This window comes from Meles meles, chromosome 10 (genome assembly GCF_922984935.1).
Source record: "Meles meles chromosome 10, mMelMel3.1 paternal haplotype, whole genome shotgun sequence".
Lineage (NCBI taxonomy): Eukaryota > Metazoa > Chordata > Mammalia > Carnivora > Mustelidae > Meles > Meles meles.
Genome location: NC_060075.1, coordinates 92,073,793 through 92,100,640, shown reverse-complemented (window position 1 = coordinate 92,100,640; position 26,848 = coordinate 92,073,793). Strand labels below are relative to the sequence as shown.

The 26,848-nt window shown below is 44.3% G+C and overlaps 1 protein-coding gene across 15 annotated transcripts in view; it reads left to right on the top strand.

Annotated features, from left to right (window-relative positions):
- The window catches only part of NRCAM (neuronal cell adhesion molecule), a 279,250-nt gene that overhangs the window by 149,347 nt on the left and 103,055 nt on the right, over nucleotides 1-26,848 (top strand). The window lies entirely within an intron of this gene.

Here is a 26,848-nt window from a genome sequence, read left to right as displayed (position 1 = left end):
GGCATAATACTCCATCGTGTATATGGACCACATCTTCCTTATCCATTTGTCCGTTGAAGGGCATCTTGGTTCTTTCCGCAGTTTGGCGACCGTGGCCATTGCTGCTATAAACATTGGGGTACAGATGGCCCTTCTTTTCACTACATCTGTATCTTTGGGGTAAATGCCCAGTAGTGCAATTGCAGGGTCATAGGGAAGCTCTATTTTTAATTTCTTGAGGAATCTCCACACTGTTCTCCAAAGTGGCTGCACCAACTTGCATTCCCACCAACAGTGTAAGAGGGTTCCCCTTTCTCCACATCCTCTCCAACACACGTTGTTTCCTGTCTTGCTAATTTTGGCCATTCTATCTGGTGTAAGGTGGTATCTCAATGCGGTTTTAATTTGAATCTCCCTGATGGCTAGTGATGATGAACATTTTTTCATGTGTCTGATAGCCATTTGTATGTCTTCATTGGAGAAGTGTCTGTTCATATCTTCTGCCCATTTTTTGATATGATTATTTATTTTTAAAGATTTTATTTACTTATTTATTTGACAGAGAAAGCAAGAGAGCACAAGCAGGCAGAACAGCAGAGGGAGAGGGAGAAGCAGGCTCCCCACTGAGCAGGGATCCCGATGTGGGGCTCGATCCCAGGACCCTGGGATCATGACCTGAGCTGAAGGCAGAGGCTTTAACCCACTGAGCCACCCAGGTGCCCCAAAACAGAATTTGTTTTTTAAAGAGGAGTTTCTATTGCTGAATTGACAGTGTTATATTTTGGCTGAAAGTATTTAAATGCAAATTCTTTTTCATGCTTGAGCTTCTCTTGACTCCTGAAGCCGTTTAATGCCGCACAATCAGCACCATCATTTCAATTCTACAATAAATTATGAAAGATAATGAAAAACACCCTAAGTGGTAAAGCCAGATCTAATTCAAATTTTATTTCCTCCTGGCCTCTGTGCCTCAACCGGGGCAAACCTTTGCCATCTCCAAGTCTGGAACTACTGGTTTGACCTGTTCCTGTTTCAGTGTTGCCCGGAGGGGAGCGCAAGCAGCACGGAGCAAGTTATTTTCTTGAAATGTCTCAGCTTACCCGGGGGAGCATTTGTCTGATGCTTCTCCGTTATGTTTGCCTATAGGTATGACAAGGTGGACTTTTTAGAAAATAGATCTTTATTGTAAAAATAGCATCTGAGATCCTCTATGGATCTGAGATCCATAAAGACAGATTAGTTTAATTTCATATATTTGAATGTCTTCCCAATGGTGATGGCCCTTCTTCAATATTTAATCAGGTAAAATTAACACGATGTTATAGTAACAGTTGAGAAGAATCAAAATAGGTCCAAAGCAGTATTTTTTTAAAAATATATCAAGTTTGGTTTTTTCCAAGCCTGTATCTATACAAAATGTCAGCCAAAGTTTATGGAAGTATTAAAGTAGTATGCAGACAGTCATCCATGAATAGTGGAACTGAGTATCCCCAGTAAGACTGATTCTGAAAACCATTATGTTCTACTACAAAAATAGGCACCATTGATGAGGCTTATCAAGTATCAGGCATGGTCTAAGCACGTTACGTGCTTTGTCCCAAGTCATCCTCTCAGTTACTGTCCTTATTTTATAGATGAAGCAACTGAGATTCCCATCGCTCATCACCACACGGCTAGAGAATGGCAGAGCAGGGATTCATACCAAGTGAGTCGAGATCCAGAGCTCTGTGCTTCACCCGCCACCCCTCCGCCTGAGCGGGAGACGTGTCCACGCAGACGCTTCATTAGTTGTAAGGAAAGCCCTTGGCCTTGGGAGCCCTGGTCAGTGCGCCGCGCATACGTGACAAATAAGGTCTCATATGGAGGTCAAAGCTGTTACCTTGCTGCCCATTCACATCAAATGATACATCTAAAGCCTGTCAGGGCTGTCCGCGTGCACCTGTGGTTCTTAATATCCATTCCATGCTCGTGCATTGTATAGAATAAATGACTGCGACAGAAAAAGAAAAAAATACCTCCAGGCCAGATGATGCAATGTGGTTGGAAAGGCCTCCCCGAAGCGAGGTGGTTTCATAGCAGTACTGGGCATTCTTCTCCTAGTGGGACTGATTATATCTGAAAAAAAGAAAACAATAAGGTTTTGGAATTCTTGGCTTCAGTGTGGTTTGCTCACAGGTATGACAGCTGTCCACACAAGGAGAACTTGCGTTTTGTACCTTGTCATCCCCCGATGTCCAGCACCATCTCCCCCTTCGTAGGTCTCTTCCAGAGGAACCTCTGCGGGAGCTCTTCACACAGGATTCAAAGGCGCTCACTGTCGGCCGCTTTGCGAAACTTGATACCTGTTCTAGATGGGACTCCCTACTCTTTTCCTGGCCCCTTCCCATCCTGACCCAGTGTTTGGGTTTTGTTTGTCTTTTAAAGATTTTATTTATTCATCAGAGAGAGAGAGAGAGAGAGAGGCAACGAGAAAGAGAAAGAGAGCAGGGGAGAGAGGCAGAGGGAGAGGAAGAAGCAGGCTCCCTGCTGAGCAGAGACCCCCCCCAAAGCAGGACTTGACTCCAGGACCCTGGGATTGTGACCTGAGCTGAAGGCAGATACTTAACCATCGCAGCCACCCAGGCGCCCCCAGTGTTTGCGTTTTAATAGAAGAGTCTAGAAAATTAATGGCCCTGAAGATCTAAAGGAAGGAAAATGAAATCTTCTCATTCAATCCAAGTAGTATAATTCCACACCGAGCTTTTTTCTATTTTGGGCAGGGGAGCCCGGGCCACAAATCCCTTAAATCACCACGTAGAAGAACCATCTACTCAGAAAATCTCCCACTTACTTAGCGTCTAGTAATTTCAGTGATGCCTTTTAGACAAGGGTCATGATAAATATGTACTTTTTTCTTAAAATATGATCACCAGGAATAAAGTATGGCTTTGCGACCTGCATTTTATTTAAATTCATATTTCATTGTATTCCTTATCTCTTTATTTCCAAGTGTTTCGTTCTGGATATTACTTACCTTTCTCTGTAGCCTAGTAAAGTTTTGTATAAAGCCAAAGCCCTTGCCTTGGCCTCACTCTGATTCCTCTCCCTTGATTCTGGTCTTGGTCCTTTGACTCTTCGATGTCCCTTGAACAAGCTAGACACCCTCCTGCCTTAGGGCCTTTGCCCTGTGCTTCCCTCTGTCTGGAAAGCTCTTCCTGACTATGACCCCACCACTTGCTGCCTCTTCTTCCGGTCTTTGCTCAAGTATATGTTATAGTGAGCTGCTTCCTGATCCCGCGGTGAGCAGGTGTAGTGTGCACGTGCACACAAACACTGGAATCCTATCTCCCTCTCCAGTTTTATTTTGTTCTTCGCAGTACTTACCGCAAACTCTGTAATTTACGATTTATGTTTTTGTTGTTACCTATCTCCCGCCCACTGGAGTATAAAGTCCATGAGGGCAGGAACTTTTGCCTGCTGTGTTCAGTCATGTATCCAGCACGAGGAAGAGTGCCTGGCTTGTAGAGGGTACTTAATTTGCCCGATGAATGAGTGAAGGAAGACTTAATGGGAATTCGGAGTTCCAGCCCTTTGTCAGATAAGGTCACTAGCTGCACAAGTCCTGCCTGACTTTGGTGTAACAGGGATTCCTCAAGGTTCCGAAATGCCATGGTGTAGACCTCCGCTGACTCACAGCTCCTGCTAGCTGGAGGAAAGGGTAGTGTGGCTTTCCATTGTTGAATGCGGAGGTGGAGTTGGAAGACAATCAAAAGAAATGTTCCTCTCGTTCTTTGGAGCAAACGAACAAATCTAGCATTTGTTTTGGGGAGAATAAATGCTCCTCGCAAAGAACAGAAACTGTTCCCAAAATCTTTGAAGTATGTCACTGATCCTTGAACCAGTAGCTGAAGAAGCAAGTATCCTAGGGACAAACATGGGCTTTGTTGGGATGAAAGCTAATCATAAGTTTACAAAAACTGATTGGGCATTTGGCTGGTGACTAATTCCTGGCAGTGACACAGAGGAGGCTCTCAACGGGCCCAGACACACATATTTTAAATAAAGACCCTTGTCCTCAAAGACATTGAATTTTTTTGCCTACTGCTCTCTTTTAGATAAAAATAATGCGTTGCTCAAGATATAAATAACATCGAGGATTCTGCCAAAGACCTAGTAGTTTCTATACTGGTAGAGGGAAACATTACTTGGGAGAGAGGGATTATCATTTTTTAAGAGCCCCCCCCCATAATTCATTTAATTTGCTAGTTGTAAAACCACAAGATACCACATGAATTAGAACAATATTCCCAGCAGTCCCCTAATCGCTGGGTCTGTGTTTTGTCGTATGAACACCGAAGCCAGTTTGTTTCCTATCAATACAGTATCAATACAACCCCCAAGGCCTGCCCTGATGCTGCATTGGCCTGGTGATTTCAGGATGCTAGGAACATCCCTCCCCGCCCCCCCCGCCCCCGTAACCTCCTGTCTCTTGGAAACACACCCCAGCCTACTGGCTAGGACCTAAATCTCACTGACTGGACCTTATTTCCTTGATTCCGTTCTATATTTACTGTATGGCTACTGTTTCAGTCACATCAGACATGGTGGGATGGGGCGGGTGGGGGGGGCAACTGGAGTCGTGACCTATATAGTCCCATATGCCAGGGACTTTAAGCTTTGATCCTGCCCAAATGAAACCTCTGAGGTCTCATCCATAGGTAATGCCTTAGTGATTCCATAGTTCGGCTCTGCCCAGGGAAAGATATCAGGATACACAGTACCTGATGGGAGAGAGAAAAGCTAGCACCTGAGTAACAAGTGCTCAAATGGAAAGCGCAATGGAGAAACTTCTCTCATTCCTTAATTCTTCGGAAATCCAGTCTTGTTCACTAGGTGCGGGGATAGAAGGTTGCCAGTTGCTTGAGAACCTGTGGTTCTTTAATTGCCTGCCTTTCGGTCCTTCTGAAGATTTTGAAGGGTGTGACAGGGCATCAGGCCGAAGGGCAGATTCCCGTCGGTAACCGGTAACCGTGTGAAAGGAAGAGTTAGCCTTTGCCGGTGTAGATCACCTCCGGGAAAGCAGCGTGGCCCCGTGCGCTCCCTGGCCGGGTTCGCAGGAGCCCTTCTCAAATAAAGTCGTGCAGAATCCCACGTGACGACCCAGAGAGGAGCTCAGCTTGAGCCTGTTGTCAGCGCCCTGAGTTGCTCTGCCCCTTGAGGCCGTTCCCCGACATAGGACACTGATCACGGCGTGGCACATTGACCACAGGGGAGCCACGGTGCTTGTCACAAATGCTGTCCTCCACCTGTGGGAGCAGCGATGGTTTTGCTTGTTTTCACGTGTACAGTCTCAAGGGGCAGACAACCAGACAGCTGAGTCCTGCTTCTGCCAGCAGCAAGTAAGAAGCAGGGAGGAGTAACTTCACCACTCTGGGCCTCACTTTGCTCATCTGTACAATGGGAGGTTTGGGGAGAGGTGGAAGAGACTTACTCATATGCAAAGGACCTGGTAGAGAGTAAGCCCCCAGTAAGGAGGGGTTGTTTTAAAAATCAATAAAACTTGATCCCTCGTGATACAGAATTCTCCGATCTTAGAGGAGAAAAAAGTGAAGGCAGTAGATCTAATGAGGGCTGAAAAAATTGGACAGCCGAACAGTCATTTAATCACTTTTTCTCCTACCTTTAACCCTGTGGTAATTAATAGTTCTGTCCCAAATTATAGATGTGTAGTAATCGTGGCCCCTTTTGCTATAGACAAAAAGTTTCTTATGTATGGTGATGCAAATGTGGGTTAAGGGATGCTAATGTTATAACTAGCCAGAAGTTAATGAACAGGAAACTGAATAAGAATAGAGCAGACAACTTGGCACCAGAGCTGGCTCCAGGGCAGGAAGTATAAACCCAGGGTGTCCAGAAAAGGGGAAGTGATTCGGAAGACCAGGGGGCGGGCTGGCCGCGGGGCTGCTTCTGGACTGGCTGAGAACAGACGTGCTTGCGTGCCAGAGGAGGAGGAACACAAGTGCGGGTCCCACTCCGTGCACTGAGCAAGCAGAATTTGTGATGAAGTACTTTTCCCCACCGCACACAGTCTGCCATCTACCTGGTCAGCCTTTGAATCTATTTTGTCTTGTTTACTCGTGGGTCAAATGTGTTCGTTCTGTTACCCAGAGATATTACAGATTTTGTCAGAGAAGGGACAACGTCTTCTGCTTTATGTCCTTCTCCCAAAGGGCTGTCACATGGCAGGTGTATGTGTATAAGACCAGGTACAGAGGCAAATGGAAGCCACTTGAGGTATTTTAAACAAAGGAATGGATTGGAGAGGCTGGAGCTGCAGAAAAGAGAGGAGGGGATGTTGGAAGTACGAAAGGGACGGAGAGGTGATACCTAGAGCAGAAGCAGCTGACATCCCCGGGCTGGAGCCCAGGTACTCGCTCCCACTCTTGGGCATGGATCAAGACAGGCACCTTTGATGCTGGATCTACTCAAGAGGTCCTCTCTCAACCCGGGTTAGAATGAATGAAAAAGGGCTCTTCCTTTCCGGGCTGCTGGGAGTCCAGAATCGTACCTGCCCCACTGCGACTACAGCAATGGCCACCAACCGCCGCATCTGGAGTCCAAACCAGGACTCTTCTGTCTCTGTTACCCCTTCGTGTTGCCCACCTGGACCTCCAGTCAGCAGAACCAAATGGGAAGACAGCTGGGAAAGGCAGGAGGAAGTGTAGTTGGTCAACCGCAGGCCCCGGTAGTACAAAGCAAGGTGGGGCAGGTGGTGGGCCGAAAGACAGCAGGTGGACGGATCGCTGGCCAGCGCTCTCCGGGGAAAAGCATGCGATCTCAGATCGCAAGACCGGAAACCAGGCCCATGTTTAACACTCAGTCGTCATGTGACCTTGCGCACCTTACTTGACCTCTCTGCACCTCGGCTGTCTCGCTCGCTCGTAAGACGAGACTATCAACAGTATGATGTAACGGAGGGGTCGGGAGGGCTGAAGGAGACAGTGCATGCGAAACCCATTTAGAAACGATGAAGATCAGTGTATTAGCTCCTTCGCGTGGGCCCACTGGCAATTACCGAATCCACTGCTTATGAGACAGTCATGAGGAGTTTTTTATGAACTAGAAAAGACTTCTGCGTGTCTCTCAGTTTACTGCAGGCACTCAGGCTTCCTTTAAGATATAGGAAAACCTCCCTAAATCGGTGAGTTGGTGGATCAGTGGTACTTGTCAATTTAGCAGATTAAAAAAAATTTTTTTTAACAATTCTCTTTTGATGGGTCACATCCAAAGATAAGCAGCTGAGCCCTCTTAGCAGCAGGAAGGAAGGGCAGCTTGCCTTGGGTTACACAAATGAACTTATTAAGGGGACTTATAAAGCCATCTAGTTAATCAGAAAGGAGGAGAGTGAAAAGAGCCTTTCTTAGCCAAGCCATGATCGCCCGCTGGACAGTTTTCATTATACTGTTTCATTATACTGTTGTAGTCCTCGGTTGGGGTCAGGCATATGAGCTAGGATACAGCTGGTGGGTGGATGCAGTAAGGCCGTTAATTAATCACAAGGGGGTGGAAACGGAGGATGAGGCATTCACACCCTTTGATTCCGAATGGCCTCTGTTCCACCGCATTGACCTGCGTTTCCTAAGTTGACCTGTGTTAGATTTCTATGAATCGTGGCATGTTAGGTCCTCATTTACAAGTTGCCAGTGGAGTTGTTGTGGCAGACCATTGATTTTGGTGATTTTGGCCTTGACTGGGTTTAATCTCTTTCAGATATTTTAAAGTGCTAGCTCAACCAGTATAGGAAATCTGGTGGATTAGCTACTTATAAGTCTTATCCCGGTAGTAATAACAACAGCTAATTCGGGATGTTTTCTCTGTGTCAGACACCATTCTAATCTCCGCGCTAACTGAACCTTCGCAATTACCCTATGAGGTAGGAACTGTGATTCCCATTTTTATGCATGAGGAAAGCAAGGCAAACAGACCTTATGTAAGTTGCCTAAGTCGCAGTGAGTAAGTGAGGAACCGGGCTTGAACCCAGGCCGTGCTGGGTGCACTAGGTGTTCTGGACCAACAGAAGCACACCCCTCAGAAGCTGAAAATTATTTTATGTCTCTTTTTGTTTGGCAGTTGTGACTGTCACTAGATGTGGCCTATTTAACCCACGGACTCCTGTAGGTCAATTACACTCTGGAATTAGCAATCCCTCCCCACTCCGAGAATTATGGTGGTGTATTAGTTTCAGGCAAAGGCAAAAGAACCATTGATCACTCTCCTCCTTTACAGACAATAAAAATATACATGTAACAACTATAATTAATAACCGGCTCTACACCGGAGAATATATGTATATGCCAAATAAGCCTATGAAAAGATGCTCCCCGTGCTGTGTCATCAGGGAGATGGAAATGAAAGCAACAGTGAGTCCATGGAACCACGAAAGACCCCAAATAGCCAAAGCAATTTTGAGAAAAAAGAGCAAAGCTGGAGGCATCACGCTCGCTGATTTCCAAACCATATCGCAAAGCTATAGTATCAAAATAGGATGGTATCAGCATAAAAACAGACATGGAGATCAGTGCAACAGAATAGAGCCCAGAAATAAATCCACACATATATGGCCAATGAATTCATGACAAAGGAGGCAAGAATATACAACGGGGAAATGTTTATCTGTCTGCAATAAATGGTGTTGGGAAAACTGGACAGCTACATGCAAAAGAATGAAACTGGACCACTATCTTACACCAGACACAATGACCAACCGAGACTCGATTTAAGACTTCAATATAACACCTGAAACCATAAAACTCTTGGAAGAAAACAGGCGATAACCTCCTTGACATTGATCTTGGATCAATGATCATTGATTTTTCTGGATTTGACACCAAAAACAAAGCCAACCAAAGCAAAATAAACATCAAGCTAAAAAGCTTCTGCACAGCAAAGAAAACCATCAACAAAATGAAAAGATAACTTACTACGTGGGAGAAAATATATGCAAATCATGTATGTGATAAGGAGTTAATATGCAAAATATATAAAGAAATACAACTCAGCAAAAAAAAAAAAAAATCTGATTAAAAAGTGGGCAGAGGACCTGAATAAGCATTTTTTCCAAAGAAGACATACAGAGGGACAACAGGTACATGAAAAGATGTTCAACATCATCAATCACCAGGGAAATGCCAATCGGAACCACAATGAGGTATCACCTCTCACCTGTTAGAATCAAAAAGACAAGTAATAACAAGTACTGATGAACATGTGGAGAAAAGGAAACCCTTGTTCACTGTGTACATCTCATGCTGGGATTGTAAATTGGTGCAGTCACTATGGAAAACAGTATGGCAGTTTCTCCAGAAATTAAAAATGGAACTACCATATGATTAAGCAGTTCTACTTCTGGGTATTCAATCTGAAGAAAAAAAGATGCTCAAAAAGATACATGTACCTTTGTGTTCACTGCAGCAGTATTTATAATAGCCAAGATATGGAAACAACGTAAGTGTCCATTCATGGACGAATAGGTAAGGAAAATGTGAGATACACAACCCCTCTATACCTATCCTCCAACACTGGAATATTATTAAGCCATAAAAAAGAATGGAATCTTACCATTTGTAACAACCATAAGAGCATTATGATAAGTGAAAGAAATCAGAGAAAGAAAGACAAATGCCTTGTAGTTTCACTTACATGTAGAATCTAAAACCAAACAAAAAGCCAAAACAAAATGAAAACGCCCAAGCTCATAGATACAGAGAATAGATTGGTAGTTGTCAGAGGCAGAGGGCAGGTGGGGTGGGTCAAAATGGGGGAGGAGAGTCAAAAGGTGCATACTTCCAAGTATAAAATAAATAAAGCATGAGGATATAATGTACAGCATGGCAACTCTAGTTAATAATACTGTATTGCTTATTTTAAGGTTACAAAGAGAGTAGGTCTTAAAAGTTCTCATTACAAGAAGAAACTCTGGAACTAAGTGTGGTCACAGATGATAACTAGACTTATTGTAGCGATCATTTCACAATATATATAGATATTAAATCATTATGTTGTACACCTGAAACTCCTATAATACTGTATGTCAATTACATCTTAGTGAAAAAAAGATGAAACCAAAAACTCACCAAAAACAAGATACCACTCCACTCCTATCAGAGCGGCCAATCTCCAGAACACTGACAATGTCAAATGCAGAAGAACATATGGAGGAAGAGGAATGCTCATGTGTCGCTGCTGGGAACGCAAAATGGTCCGGCTGCATCGGAAGACAGTTTGGAGGTTTCTAGAATACCAAACAAACTAAAGTCCATTACTGTATGATCCGGCATATCCTAGTCTTTGGTATTTGCCCAAATAAGCTGAAAACTTATGTGCACACCAAAACCTTTCCATGGATGTTTATAGCAACTTATTCGTGACTGCCAAAACTTGGAAGCACCCAAGATGTCCTTCAGTAGGTGAATGGGTAAATAAACCATGGTCCACCCGGACAATGGAATGTGATTCAGGGCTAAAAAGAAATGAGCTACAAAGTCACGAAAAGACACGAAGAAACTTACATGTGTATTGCTAAGTGAAAGAAGCCAATCTGAAGAAGCTATGTAGTGTATGATTCCAAGCATTCTGGGAAAGGCAGAACTATGGAGATGGTAAAAAGATCTGTGGTTGCCAGACGTTAGTATTGGGGGTGAGGAGTAGGAATGAACAGAGCACAGAAGACTTCTAGGGCGGTGAAAATACTCGGTATATTATAATGATACACCTTACTATCATGTGTCCAGACCTCTAGAATGCACAACACTAAGAGCGAAGCCTAAGACGACTATGAACTTTGCATGATTGTGATGTGTCCTTGTAGGTTTATCAGTGGTAACAAGTGTTCCCTTCTGGTGGGGAATGTTCATAATGGGGGAGTCTGTGCTTGTCTGGGGGCAGGGAGTACATGGAAAATCACTGTACCTTCCTCTGAATTTTGTTTTGAACTTAAAACTGCTCTAAAAAAATATAGCATTCTGGGGCGCCTGAGTGGCTCAGTGGGTTGAGCGTCTGCCTTCAGCTCAGGTCATGATCCCGGGGTCCTGTGATCAGCCGGGCATCAGGCTTCCTGCTCAGCGGGGATTCTGCTTCTCCCTCTCCCTCAGCTTCTCCCTCGTGCTAGTGCCCGAGCACGCACACACACTTTCTCTCTCAAATAAATAAAATTTTTAAAAATCTTTTAAAAAAATATAGTGTTCAAAATTAAAAAAAAAAAAACCAATGGTGTTACTGTCATTTTCTAGTCCTTATGACTTAACTGTCAAGAAAGACAGTTGAGAAAGACAAACTATTTAGAATTGACTCGTCTTTCTCTATGTTGTTGTGCCAATCATTAGGTTGTAGTAATTTCTGCTTTTCAAATTATGTATCATCGGCCTTATGACCTCTGAGCATTTGCTGGCTATCTGACTGTTTTTAATTCAAAAATAAATTGCATAACGAAACTAATTCTATTTTCCATTGAGATAATGCATTTTTAATAACTCGGAAGGGACTCAAATTAAGTAGTATTTACCCCAAGTAAATGCAGGAGATAATAAAATATTTCCATGGCATGTTGAATTCCAAACACTCATGTATACTAATGAACTTGGTGTTGGATTAAAGGTATATGGAGAAAGGAGTTGCCCAGAAACACGGTTCTTCTCTTCTGACCTTGTGTATTTCATCCGCCAGCCGCTAAGTGACTGCACTCGATTTGCCAGTTTTCTCTGTGGAACCATTGGAAATGCGATTCATCCCAGGCGTTTTGCTCACACTGGGGTACGGATTGCTCTCCGAGAGTGCCCAGATGTGAGCACTGTAACGCCAGCTTTGCGATGTGGCTTATCTGGCACCAGGAGCCCCATTTGCAGTAGTTAACTATCTTGGCTACATTTGCTGTGGTCCAGTGGTATTGTAGAGCTTTGTGGCTTCTGTTGCGGGTTGACAACAATCAGCAGATTTTTAAAGCCTTTTCAGAACGCTGAGAGAATAGATAATGATCACGCACAATGCTGAAATGACGAAAGGAATAATGGATATTCAGATGTTGATGCCATTTAGCTTCCAAAAAAGCGATTACGGTTCATTTTCTTTGATTAGCTTTTTCAAGTTTCCAGTTTCATTCTTTATTGTTTAACTTCTGTAAGATGACATTCAGGAAAACATTACCACATGAAGTCTGTCAGAAATGTTTAGACAGTTGTAATCACAAAGGGTAGAAATGCCTGCTTTGTTCTGTGCTGTTGACCCTGCTCTGTCCTGAGCTGATTGTTGCTGATGCAACGTTTTGAGGCTAGAAATGGTTGCTTTCTACATGTTTTTTGCTTCTGTCTCAGATAGGAACGGTGTTCAGCTGACCGAAACTTGGAAAAGAGTGATTTTAATGAACTAATGTGATTGTTATTCAGGACAAAGAAGTCTGATGGTTCATGACTTGGGGATAATAGCACTCCATAGATGAGGTTCAAGATTCAACATCCTTCCTGCTCTCTGCTCTTCCCTCCTGATATCGTGCCCCTTGTCCTCCCTCTTCCAGTATGACTGCTGGTGATGCCCATGTTTTATGCCACAAGATGGGGAAGAGCAAAAAGGATACATACTGGGGCGCCTGGGTGGCTCAGTCAGTTAAGTGGCTGCTTTCGGCTAGGTTCATGATCCCGGGGTCCTGGGATGGAGCCCCATATGGGTTCCCTGCTCAGCAGGGAGCCTGCTTCTCCCTCTTCAGCTCCCCTATGCTTATGTTCCCTCTCTCGCTCTCTCTCTGTCCTAAATAAATAAAATCTTTAAAAAAAAAAAAAGGATACATACCTCCTATAGTATTATCGTTCCATCTGATAAATTGTTGGGTTCAGCACTGAATGTTCACCTTTCAGACAAAATAGAGCCCTTAAAATGTGAGGAGATTAATGAGGACGTCTACGTATTACCTAAAATCTTCCACATTTATGTTTAGTAACGCTGTAAGTTGACCCCAGATGTGGGAAATGCATCTCTCCTTCTTCACGGGCTTCTTTTCAGGAAAGGAGGAATCCCACAATACTGTTTTTCACGAGGTCACAGTGGTTCACAGATTTCACTGTGTTTCAGAGTCCCCTGCAAGGTTCTTGTGCGTCACAGTCTTACCCTACCTCCGGGGTTCCTTATGTGCTGGGGCTGGGGCTGGACCCGAGTCAGTCTTTCTAACAAGGTCCCAGGTGACGCTGATGCTGCTGGTCTGGAAACTGCTCAGGTAGAGTGGAGAACCACTCAGGTAGAAGACTTTTATCTACAATAGGTCAAAATTCCTGCTAGTGAGGAATTTCCAGATAAGGCTCTGAAGCCTTAACTTCTGGGAGGTAGCTATTGATTTGACTTAATTCAACAGTCATTTCTTGGGTGTTGCTTGTGCCTGGCCCTGACAGGCACTGCTGATCACCAGAAGAGAGCCAAAGATGGGTTAGACCAAGCTTCAAAGCATGTGTCTGGTACCCAAATGCACCAAGAATCAGGGAATCTGTATTTGTCTGTGTATACGGTTGGCAGCATGTATAGGATTTTTGGTGGATTGCCGAGTTTCTTTGATCATGGCACTCCACTTACTGCTATGGTTATCCTGTACTTTTATTTGTAGCAGGGGATTCTGTCTTATAACCACCCTGAGTTCTAGATAACCTTTATTTGGGGGACGTCCCAGCCCGATTCACTGCCCAAGTTAATCAGCTGTTCCAAGCAAGCTGATCTCCCCCGCTGCACACCCATCATGCCCCACAAAAAAATAGAATTGGAGAAAAGCCATTGCAAGCAACAAGAGAAACCCAAGGTCTGTGTCATGAACTTGGCTGAAGAGATAACTCCTGTCTTCTCCCGCAGAAGGCAAATTATGCCTGCATCAAAGATAAACGTAAACAAATTCAGTAGTGATGGTTCGTCTGGTGAGTTATGCTGCATCCTTTGGGAGAGAGAAACCCTTTCCTTACTGCTACTGGGAACACTGTGGAGAGCTCTCCCTGGCTCCTCCTGGATGCTAAGTTGCTCCGAGAAGCATTTAGAGACTGAAGTAGGAGTAGGGGACAGGTTCTAGTGTAATTTCAGCTGCCTACCAACCTAAAAAAGAATTCATGTCTCCAGTGAAATATGCTGTTGAGGGGCACCTGGGTGGCTCAGTCTGCCTTCAGCTCAGGTCAGGATCCCAGGGTCCTGGGATCGAGTCCCATGTCAGGTTCCCTGCTTGGCAGGGGGCCTGCTTTTCCCTCTCCCTCCGCTGCTCCCTCTGCTTATGCTCACTCTCTCTGTCTCTCTGTCAAATAAATAAATAAAATCTTTAAAAAAATATATCTATGCTATGGGGCAGAGATAGGAGAATACAATAAACATGTGAATTTATGTAAAGTAAGCTAAAAGTTAAAGTTTCTTGTTGAACCTAAACTAATTGGCATATAGAGACCCACTTACATTAACTTACTTAGGGTTCTCAAATACTATACTGAGAAACTTTCTCCATGTGCCATTGTGCGCCTGCTGCTAATAAATGAATTTCAACATCAGGAAACTTATTTAGCAGAGATTTTGAATGAACAAATCTTTTTTCCTGTAGCTACGAAAATTTCCTACTTAGGATTTCTTAAGACTTAAAAACTCAATGTCCTAGAACTTCACTATTTAAGACGCGCATAAAAATAATAGAAAGGACATATCTGATTCTACAGACAGTGGAGTGGAACGGAGGTGCGGGCCACGGAGTAACATAGACCTGGCTTCGAAGCCTTGTCCTGCCATTTATAAATAACTCAGTGTTCATAAAATGGGAGGAGTCACGCCTACTTCACAGGATTTGGGAGGATGAAATAAAAGAAGGTATATGGAGTGCTTAGGAGAATGTTTGATACATACTAACCACTCAATAAATACTCTCCCTTCTGCCTCCAGACTTTCTTTTTTTCCTCTTCCATCTCATCCCCCTGCTCCTCTCCCTCTTCTTCCTTCCTTCTGTCCCTTTTCCTGCTCTTTCCTGCTCGGCTTCTCCCTGCTTTCCCCATCCCCCTTCTTCCTCCCCTCCTTCTACCCCTGTTGCTTTCTTTGTCTCAGTGAATATTGTCCAGCTCAGAGGAGTCATCTCCCCGAACCCCTGTCATCATTTTCACCAGTGAGGTTGAAATTGATTTCTGAAATGGTCCAATGTCCTTCACAACCAACACTATACCCTGGGTAAGGCTGGCAGGCACCACTGTGAAACAGGGCTCTGGAAATTGCTGCTGTAAATTCGGCCCTCTCTTTGTATGCCCCCAAAATGGTTTTTAAAAAAAGATTTTATTCATTTATTAGGTTGTGGGGGGTACAGCACAGACGGAGAGGGGGAAGCAGACTCCTGCTGAGCACAGAGCCTGACATGGGACTCGATCCCAGGACTCTGGAATCATGACCTGAGCCAAGGGCAGATGCTTAACTGACTGACCTCTGAAGGAGTGGACCATGCATGAACTTTAATACTTGTGAAGCCAGCTCTGAAAGGGGAGCCTCAAAGTTGGGCTGCCGTAGCAGGGCTGGGTTGAGTGTTGGGCTCCCCTAGCGGACTGGGTGGAAGAGGGAACAGGAGGAGATGGACGGGGGAGTTCCTGAAGTTGTTTCTGGAGATTACCTACACACGCAGAAGAAACCCATCTCTCTGCTCTTCTCATCGTGCCATTAACTCCTGGAAAAATTTAGTGAATGATAACTGTATACAAAAGGAGTTTTGTTCCTAACCCTGATGCCTTTAGACAGGTGTATCTATGAGGCAATCGGGGTGCTGGTCCCTGGGAGAGATTGGTACAGTAAGTTTCAGTGAAACAGCCCCCGGGAACAGCTTGGACCCGCATTTTGGAGGATATCTAATAACGATGTGAATCCCCCCCCTTCTCCCAGTTAGTCCATTATCCTTGGGAAATCCATTGTTTTCTCTGAGCAAGCTGGGAATTTTGTTGTCTCTCTTTAGGAGAAGGATGGATCAGATCAAGTATCCACCTTGAAATCCATTGTGAAGTTTGTTTTTTTTAGAAACAGATTGAAACTGATTGACTGAAACTCATTCCTTGATAAGCAACCCCTGATGGAGCCAGTACTGCCATTTGTGGACAAATGCACATTGTTTTTTCCAATTAAATGCAAACAGCCCTTCCTGGGAGGATTCATGGTATAGGGTTTTGCTCTAAAGGAATGGAACGGGGTGAATAGGAAAGGTGGGGAGGTCGGGGTTCTTCTGAAACCACGTGGAAGACCCGATGTGATCAGGTATCCAGTGACTTAGACACAGAGAAAAGGCAGAGGACTAAAGCCATCGGGTGGACTTAAGCTCAGGTGGTCCAGCCAGACAAACCAGTTCGTTTAATAAGTTAATGAAACCATCATCAACCATACCAGCACTTCTGATTCCAGAGAAGCGTCTAGATAGACCTCCGAGTCTGAGTCTGAGTCTCCCCCTGCCCGTCGCTCGCATTGCTGCGTGGGTCCCAGGGAGCCCTTCCGCCAGCCACTCAGCCACTCGAGCGCTAATGACGTGCCAGGCACCGCGCTCACTGCCAGAGACACAAAGCAGGACAGGAAGTGTTGCCTGCCCTCCCCAGCGAGCCAAGACGGACTTGTAAAGAGGAGCGATGTATGGACGGCTCCCAGTGGATGTCTGTCTGTGCGAGTCGGCATGTCCTCCTGGGGACCGGCGGGGAACTAGCAGTTGCTGTTCTGTGTGAACCATGAGTTGAGCACCGAGGAAGGACGTCTGGACTCAGCAGAGGGTCTCCAAAGGCTTCCGGGAGGAATGACAGGGCAGAGCGTGAGCCAGGCAGGAGAGACCAGGTATAGGGTCGGCGCGAAGACCCCAGACAGCAGGAGGCTGCAACGGCGAGAACCCGGGGTGTGTGCGGGCGGGGATCACTTCGGAATTTGAGCAAGTGTTCCAGCAGAAGGGGCCAGATGTGCTAAGTAGAGAGTCTGGACATTAAACTGGGACCCCCTCCCACTGACCCCCTCCCCGGGACCAGAGCAGGACAGGCGTATGATCAGGATTTTGCAACAAAGCACAGAAAGCCGTGTGGAGAGGGAGATACTGATGTTGGAGGCAGGGAGCCTCAGTACAGCCAGCAGGGTACCCAGGCGCGTAGGACCACCTGAAGAAGGTGAGCATTAGAGGGAGGTTAGAGACAGAGACCCGCTGAACTTGATGCCTTCTTAAGGTGGGGGAGAAGGAGAAAGAATGGCAGGTGGCCCTAGGTTGCCCCTTGGAGTTAAGGCACGTGAAATCTGTTCAGAACTCACTGCTGTCCCGTGAGAAAGGAAGACAGGGTAGAGTGGAACTCTGCGATGTTTAAGAACAGTGATAGAATTTTGGGAACGAGAGACATGCAGGATGAGTGGAAGAAGGGAAGTCTGAAGGGGCTGCAAAGGGCATCAGAGGGTGCGACAGTGAAGAGCGGTGTCAGTCCTGAGGGAGGAGAGGGCAGGGAGGGACAGTGGGGCCACACACTGCAGAACGGTCAAGAGAAACTCTCATTCCACATCCCGGAACCCCATGTAGGCATGCAAGATCCTCCCAGACGTGGCCCCAATCTCCTTTTCCAACTGTATCACTTTTTACTTCATTTTGCTTCCACCAAATTAAACCTGTTTGCTGTGGGCACCCCTCAATTTCTGTTTCCTGCTCCGCTTCCTTTTCTGGAATGAATACTTCAAGGACCACATCAAATGCCCTGACCTTCCACTTGGACTGAACTGGCTTCGATTTCCCCCTTCTCTCAGCAAGCACGGTGCTCTAGCTATGCGTCTCGGTGTCACTAGTCACCTTTTGCCTACTGCTGTAATTACTCGTGTAGTTGTCCTCTCTTTTCTCGGTTGCAAAGCACACACATCATAGTCGCAGGACACCTTGGGATTCACTTATTGGGTCTTACTACAGACATGTAATCGTCTTTCACTCATGAGTTAAAGAATCCTAAAATCCTAACTCCCCACCACCAAAATGCAGCTCTTCCCAGAAATGGAATGGTTTGTGTTCTAAAACCAGAAAAGCGGACTTCCTTGCAGTGTTTTACATTGTTTGTTCTTTTTTATGTACAATTGTATGTTTGATCACAAAAGGCCAACATACTTAGAGAGCAGGGTACAGAGAACCATTTTGAAACATGGGCTCTCCATCTCGTCTGCGCCCTGGAAACGCCTGGCGGGGGGGGGGGGAGGGGGGAGTTCTAAGCCACTGATGCTGAAACCTGGTTTCCAGCCCCAGAGCTTCTGATGTCCTGGAGCAGGGGAGGGAGGAGGAAAGCGATCTTCAGATCATCTCAGGTGCTCTGATGTCCAGTAGGTTTGAGAACCAGTGTTTCAACGTGGCTTGCGTTTGAACAGCTCATCTTTTGCTGGCGAGAACTAAATTTGTTCTGAGTTGGAATCACATATAGTTACAAAGAAGAAATTTGTTTTTAAGAATTTCTTTCTCTCCCTCTCTTTCTCCTTTTCCCTTCTGCCCCCAACCCATGAGAGAGGAGTCCTCAAAGCATGACTGATGGGATTCTTCTCTCTGCCAGGAGGAAAAAAAAAAAACGATCTCGTCTCTGAATGCGTTGCCCTGGACACTTGCCAACAAACAACAAAACCTTGACTATATAAACATGTCCGTGTCTAACTTGATAGAAAATACAGTTGATTTTTTAATGGGAATTTTGAGGTGCATAAAATGTCTTTAGCTGTACTAAGTCCCCCTGTTAGCATTATTCTTAACAAGTTCCAGCCAAAATTCCTCATAAAAATAGGTTGGTGAATGCTACCATCTGAGTGTTACGTATTTCTATCTGTAACATGTAATCATGTCTCCAGGAAAAAAAAATGTATAAAAAGATTTCTTCCCTTAAAGACAAATGAAGGAACACACTAGATAAACATTTAGGTTTTGATCAGTCCATCTCAGGCATTAATAAAGTCCTCCAGCTTGTTTCATGGCAGAAATGATTTTCTGATTACTTTTGCTGTTAAAAAAAATCTCAATTTTGGTCATTTCACCATATAGTAACATCTTTTGTTCCTTGTGCCATACCTTCTTACAGTATCAGTTTGAACTGATGAAGAGCCAGGTGTATTTAAATCACATCAATGATGGGCTGCTTGTTAATGAAGATATCTCCATAGTTAGGTGACAGGTCGCAGAAGCATGATTACGGTGATGTGACAACTTTAATTTTTCCTGCGGATGCCCCTGCTCTCCCGCTTTATGGGGTCTTTTTTTCTCCTCCTGCAAGAGACCCCCAGGTTTAGCCACTCACTTGTTTAATCAAAAGTTTTCCAGACACTCGAATTCCGGAAACACTCTCAGATCTGTCATTATTAGGTTTAGTTTACTTTATTCATCAAACCTGCCAACTTTATTCGAAGCCCAGGCTCTGCTCTTTCCCCAGCTCCAGGCTTCGTGTGGGCAGAGTAGCCCCCGGCTGGGCAACCCTGGCCTAGGATCTCCCCTGAGCTCCCTGCAGACGCCCCCCTCCATCCTCCCAGCTGTCCCCCCCTTACCTGCATTTCTGGTGGACGGATAACCTACCCCCTTGGGCAACCCCCCGGGGAGGCCAGCAGATACCTCCAGCATCCTTTCGAATCCTTGCCAATGTCCAATTCAAATAATTCCTACCCCATGAAGTCTTTTTGATTCGTATTCCCCAAATACTGCCTTTATCAGAAATCCCATGGCATGTCCTGCCATTCTGGGACCCCATACACTCTATTTCTTGTAGTTCAGCCTTCTGTCTTAGCTCCCCGGCTAGACTTGGAGCTCGAGAAGGCCCATTATTCATTTTTATATTGCCCATTTTATATTGCCATCCATGTGCAGGATGAAAAAATAAAATATTAAAATTTAAAGCAAGCATTCATCAAATGTGAAGCTAGGTCATCATCATATATGAAGTTAGTACTCTGTCTGTAAACAAGTGTGTCATCGACGATGTGAGCAAATTGTTAACGGGTTTCTTTCGTTTTGTTCAGTCCATCAGGTTAAGGGGGGAAAGCGACTCTATGTTTTTTATAGTTTTCCACATATTTTAAAGTGGAAACATAGGCAGCCATTTAAAGCAATTTATCTAAAATAATTGAAGTTGCTCCATGAAATAATTATCATATTTATTGTGTTACACCAACAAGAAAGCAACAAATCACATCTTTTTCCTTAGCAAGGAACCCATTACTAAAGACGGCTGGGATTTTAGGACAGGTTTTTCAATCATTTACTTTTTAAGTATATTTAATGCCTCCATTTTAAGAGCTTTTAGCATAATAGACCCCTTGCTTTGCTGTCTACCTTCCCTGTCTTCATGCAGAAGATAATTTATTATTTCGTTATCCTTTTTTGACCTGGTGTTAGTGAGCATACAGACCAGACTGAAACGCAGCTTATTAAATATTTAAGAAATCATATTAAGGTGGCATTTGTGTCTTCTTTATAACAGCTGCTAGCTGGATCGCCAGACCCTTGATTTCATTATGTAAAAGACTGCATTGTTCGTCCCATCCATCTAGTCATGAATGGACAGGGGTCAAACTATTTCCAGTAGCACCAAAGGGACTCAACGTAGGAGTTCTAGATCAACCTCCCCATGATTTTTGAGACAGTTCAATGAAAACCAGTGAGATAGAGAGCTGCGTGTTTCTTATTGTTCCGTGGGAGGGCTCCATTTCAGCTCTTAACCTCCTGTGATTTCAGGACTTGTTTTTAAAAGGAGGTCGCAGCATAGGATGGGCGGACGGCATCCTGGGTATGCTGGTAGCTCTGGGCATCCCGCTAATTCTCCGTGGCAAGAAAAAAAAAAGGATTTTACACCTCCTACTAAATGTCTCATTTACGTCTGCTACGCGAAGCTGTGGCCTCCTCCTGTCTTTTGCAGATCGCCCTTCATCCTGCTGAAAGCAGCCAGAGCTGCTGGAACTTGAAGGCTTATTAGCCAAGTAGGAGGAATCATTGTATTTTGAGACACCAAAGGAGAGGGGTAATGCTGAATCCACTGACATCGAGGGAGGGCCAGCCCTTCACCGAGAAGGTTCCATGGCTGTCCTTTCATTCTGGTCTTTTATTATTATTTTATTATTATTATTATTATTACTATATTTGCTCTTAAGTTGTTTGACTATCAGAATTACCTGGACAGAACTAAGACTTTTGTTTTTGAGAGCAAATGTTTGCATTCTCGCTGCTGAGTGCGCAGCTAAAGATGCGAGACGTGTTCCATTCTGTGTTGGTGCTGGCAAAGCCCTCTTTAAAACACTCTGCCCAGCCGTCCTGCTGCTGCATCCCAAATAAAACTCCTCTCCTTGAGGAGGCATAGAATAGCAGTGCATAAGTCTTCCCCCACCCCCAAATTCCCAGACGGGAAAAAACCAGAATGTTTTCTACGTTTACTTATAAATACATGTATTTTTACCTTCTGAAAATAGAAGTATTTAAAAGAACGGGAAGCAAACTACAGCGCTTATGAAACAGAAGTCAGGGCTCTGTTCGATTTGTGAGTGTGGAAAATGTTCATCTTTCTTCATGAAGATGGACATGCAAAGGAAATAAAATTGATCAAAACTATGATTGAGCTCAAGGAAAATCGCCACACTAGCATACTCAAGTCACCTGTGTCTGTCCAGTTTTCTCAGTCATGCAACACTTAAGCCAGGAAGTCCACCCGGTTACCTTCCGTTCCCTGTTCACACAGGTGCTCACCTGTCGTCTGGGGTGGTGGCAGGCGTACAGGCACTAGAAGCCCAGAGCCCTTTTCCAGTACCTCTGCCTCTTGCTCTAAGGCTGTGGCAAGATACTGCCTTTCTCTAACGCTCTGTTTCTTCCTTTGTAAAATGGGAATGCAAGTCCGTGATTCATTTCCTGGAATCTTGGGACCAGGTGAGTTTTAGATTCGGGACTTTCTTAGAATTTTTATTTTATTTTATTTTATTTTATGATTTTATTTATTCATTTGAGAGGGAGAGTGAGAGAGAGCTTAAGCCGGGAGAGGGGCAGAAGGAGAGGGAGGAGCAGACTCCCTACTGAGTAGGGAGCTGGACACAGACTCAGTACTCGATCCCAGGACCCCGGGATCATGACCTGAGCTGAAGGCGGGCACTTAACTGAGTCATCCAGGTGCCCTGGAATTTTTATCTTAGAACGATAACAGTGCATATGCCAATGTAATGTGGCGGTCCCCAGTAATCAAACAGATTCGTAATTCTGCAGTGAAACACGCACAGTCACACTTAGTAGGATGAAGTGTATAAACTTGCATTTTTCAGAACTTTTAGATAAATGAACTTGTGTTAAGCCCTACTTTGAAGTTGTATTTTTTTCAACAAACAGCAGCGGCTCCGCCCATGATAGGTGTTTTTTATTTGAATCTATGGCAGATAATGTGACTATCACATCTCACACACAACAGAATGTGAATAAAGGAATTTTGCTCAACCTACTTTCGGATCCCCACTGGACTTTATAAAAGGCTATTACAGTATTTTTTTAAAAATGGTGGCAAGCTTCACTCTTCAGAAATATTCACAGGACAGCATAAAGACCTTCTTGGGTAATTTTAGACCCAGATATGCGACCCTGCTCAGAGGTTGATTGATAAGATCAGAATTATAGATATGGAACAGGAAATGAGATTTCCATGACGTACAGTTAAAATTAGCACCAGGACATTTTTAGCTTTTCCTTTCTTTTTTTCTTTTTTGCCATCATTCTTACTTGAGGGGATACAATCGATCACCGCACCAGCTCAGCTCCTGTCTGAACGTTCTGAAGTGATTTATGTTTATCTGTGCTCAGTTGTGCTGGCCAGCCTGTCTGTGCCTGATGCCACCCGAGCCCTGAAGCCTTCAGCTTTCGGGTGTGTCAGAATCAGTGTGTGGGGCGGCTCACAAAAAGTTTTTCCGACGGTCAGGTGCCACAGTTTGTAGGTCACCTGATTAAAAAGTGTATGAATGATTATTTCAGACTGCCTTATGATAATCTCCCTGTCGCTTTCTTAAACAGAGGAGGAGCGGAGGGCACTGTGCGTGAGTGCTTGCAGGAGAATGTTTTTTTCTTTTGCAAAACTCTTTTCAAGTGTCTCTGCCTGTTAATCAAAGTATGTAGATTTTCATCTTTTTTTATTTTTTATTTTCATTTATTTATTTTTATTTTATTTTATATTTTAAATAAATTTTATTTCTTTAATTTATTTTAATTAATTAATTTATTTATTTATTATTTATTTTGGAGAGAGAGCACGCGTGCATGTGAGTGTGAGCGGTGGGGGGAGGGGCAGAGAGAGAGGGAGAATCTGAAGCAGACTCCTCGCTTTTCACCTTTTTGAAGTATGTGTTTTATGTTACATTCGGAAAGAGTGATTTTTCAAGGTTCTTTCTGGTTACTGCTTGATGTTTTTATCGTCGACTGTAAGTAACAAAGTTTGTCATTTTAACCATTTTTGAGCGGAGAGTTCTGTGGCACTCAGTACCATCTATCACCAGAACGATGACATGTTCCCCAACTGAAACTGCATACCCCCCTTTTATTTAGATTTGATTTATTTATTTGAGAGAGAGAGGGAGAGAGAGTACAAGTGAGCAAGCAGAGGGAGAGGGAGAGGGACGAGCAGACTTGCACTGACTTCCAGCCCAACACGGGGCTCCATCTCACAACCCAGAGATCATGACCTGCGTCATGGGATGGTCGCTCTACTGACTGAGCCACCCAGTGGCCTCTTAAACACTAACCCCCGAGTCCTCCTTCCTCCAGCCCCTGGCAACCACCATTCTACTTTCTGTCTCTAAGAATTTGACTCCTTGAGGTGCCGCCTATAAGCAGAACCACACAGCGTTTGTCCTTTCGTGACTGGTTTATTTCACTAAACCTCTAATATCTTCAAGAGGTATCCATGTTGTAGCATCTGTCAGGATTTCCTTCTGTTTAAGACTGAATACCTTTCCAGTCCCCATTTTGTTTGTCCATTCATTCATTAACGAAAACGTGCATTTCTTCCATTTTTCAGCTATTGTGAAGAGCACTGCTAAGAACATGGGTGTAGATAATGGCAGGGATGCTTGTTTCTTAAAAATACTTATTTCTTAGATAAAGATACTTAAATAAAGATACTTAGATAAAAGATACTTATTTCTTAAAAATAAGTCTGTTAACATGCTAACTTGTCTGTTTAGAATCTCAATAGCAGAAATTCAGCATAAATAGTAGTTTAAGATTTAATGGCCAAACCCTGATGTTTACCTGTTGTCTACCTGTGAATTATGAGGTTGCCAGCCTCTATGTGAAAAAGACCCTTGCAAAGGGGGTGCTTGGTCTTTTCCCACGAAGGGGCCATTCAAGAACATCAGCACATAGTTCTCTTACAGCAGGTCCTGGAAGCCGGTTCTAACCTCGGAATCCGGGACCTACTTGGGAAGAAATCTGTTGGGTTTTCTATTGCATTACATTTGGATCTCAAACTACTGCTCTTCTTATCTTGCTGTCTTTTTCCCTGTGACGATCCTTCAAGTAACCAACCAGACAGTCTCCTTGCAAGACAGGAATAGCGGAGATTTACAAAATAGGAAAAACTTATTCTCCAAGCTCATGATAGGTTGCAGAAATAAGGGAAGCCCTATCTTCTGAAACACTTTGAGCTCTGACGAGCACAGAGTAGAGAACCAATGCCTCGTTCAGATGTAAAATCAGAAAACACAGTTAAGGGGCGCCTGGGTGGCTCAGTGGGTTAAAGCCTCTGCCTTCGGCTCGGGTCGTGATCTCAGGGTCCTGGGATCGAGCCCCGCGTCGGGCTCTCTGCTCTGCTGGGAGCCTGCTTCCTCCTCTCTCTCTCTCTCTCTCTCTCTCTCTCTGCCTACTTGTGATCTCTGTCTGTCAAATAAATAAATAAAATCTTTAAAAAAAAAAAGAAAGAAAACACAGTTAAGTCGAATGTGGTTACTATCTCAGGAAATCTTGCAAAGATTTCCAGCATGCTCCAAACCTTTATATGCCTACAAATGTTTATTGTTCCTTCCTACTCCTACAAAGGGTATAGTGTATATCCTATATATACAGGATCCTAAGGGCTGGCTCCTTAGCTATGGGATGAAATAACATGTGGGTCAGATTTTCACTTTTAATAAAAATGACCATTTGCTTTTAATCTTATTTATTTTCAGCTGAATTTTTTTAAATGATTTGGGCACATAGGCCTTTACTTATTTTACCTGACTGATTAATGGAATGTGTTATTACTCATTACAGTTCTGTCTCGCTTGGTATTCATGATGGTTTTGGTGGGTTCTTCCTGTCAGATACGTGATTGGGTCATGTCTGAGTGCATGACCTGTTAGGAGGTACGTCCTTTCCTTCCTTTGACATCCAGACAGTCCCCCATCACACACTCCTAGTGCCCCGGTGAGATCCTTCCTATGGTCTGTCTGGGATATAACAGTGACTCAAGACAGGCCCCTGCTCTGACTTTTGCCGACTTCTAAAGGGCAGAGAGACAAATAAGCACACCACGTTTGTGCAGTCTCAAGCTGAAATCAGAGCCGTGAAGACAAAGTGATGTTTTGAAAGATGGTTGTAGACCATCTAGTTTCAAACAGACCCTAAAAGCCATGCGGCGCCATGTTGGAGGCTGAGGCAACGGAGGAAATCGGTACTACTCATCCTGTGTTTACTGAAACTTCTGATACTTGTTTTGCCTTCGTTTGTTTTTGCAAACACTGCCTGAAGGTGTTGTGTGTCTGGGTGGCCAAGCGTTGGTGCCCTTTTAATCTTGCACCAAAGCTGCCGCCTCACTCCAGTCCCTGCCCTACTACCTGACCTCAAGCCCCGGTTTTGCCACTTACTAGCTGCTTATACCATGTGCCTCAGTCTCTTCATCTGGACAGTGGGGAGGATAGCAGTACTTGCAGAAGGTTGTTATTAGGATTGAAATAAATCTGTATTTGTAAACCGGGGGAGCAATCCATGGCACAAAGTGCTGTGTGTACTGAAGACGTGCAATAAAGGAAGATGCCTCTAGACTATTTCAGGGACCGAAGGAGTCGTTATGAGTGGATCCCATATGGCTTCATCAGGCTGTCCTCAGCGAGTTTTCCCCTCTGCCATTTTGACCACATATATGGAATGACCACATTCCACTCATGGAATAGTCTTGTCACTAACCTGGTGATAGACTTTAAAGGCGAAGCACTTACAAATAACCAGGAAGTTGTGGTCCACCATCAACCTCAGGAAACCGCATCTCTCAGTCACTTTCAGGAACATAGAACACCACATGGGTGTGTGTTTTTCTCCCTGAGAAACCATGGCGGCCATCTTTGCACAGTTGCTGCTGAGTCAAGCACAACCTTCAGATTCCTCCTCTCACTTACTGACGGATCTCTGTATGGGCTTCTCGGAGCACTGCACACGAATGCGCAGGCCGGTCCATCACCAGGATCCTCCTTCATAGAATCTACTGCTTCCGTTCCTGTCTGTGGGGAAACGCGTAGCTTTCTGCTACCATTTATTTATAGTGTCATTTAAAATTCCACTCGTGGCGATTCTACAAAACCTAATATGCCTCTTTTTTTATTCATATAAAAGCACCTTTTTAAAAAATATTTTTTAAAATTTGTTATAAACATATAATGTATTATTAACCTCAGGGTATAGGTCTGTGAATCGCCAGGTTTACACACTTCACAGCACTCACCATAGCACATACCCTCCCCAATGTCCATCACCCAACCACCCTCTCCCTCACCCCCCTCCCCCTGGCAACCCTCAGTTTGTTTTATGAGATTAAGAGTCTCTTATGATTTGTCTCCCTCCCGATCCCATCTTGTTTCATTTATTCTTTTCCTACCCTCCAAACCCCCCACGTTGCCTCTCCACTTCCTCATATCA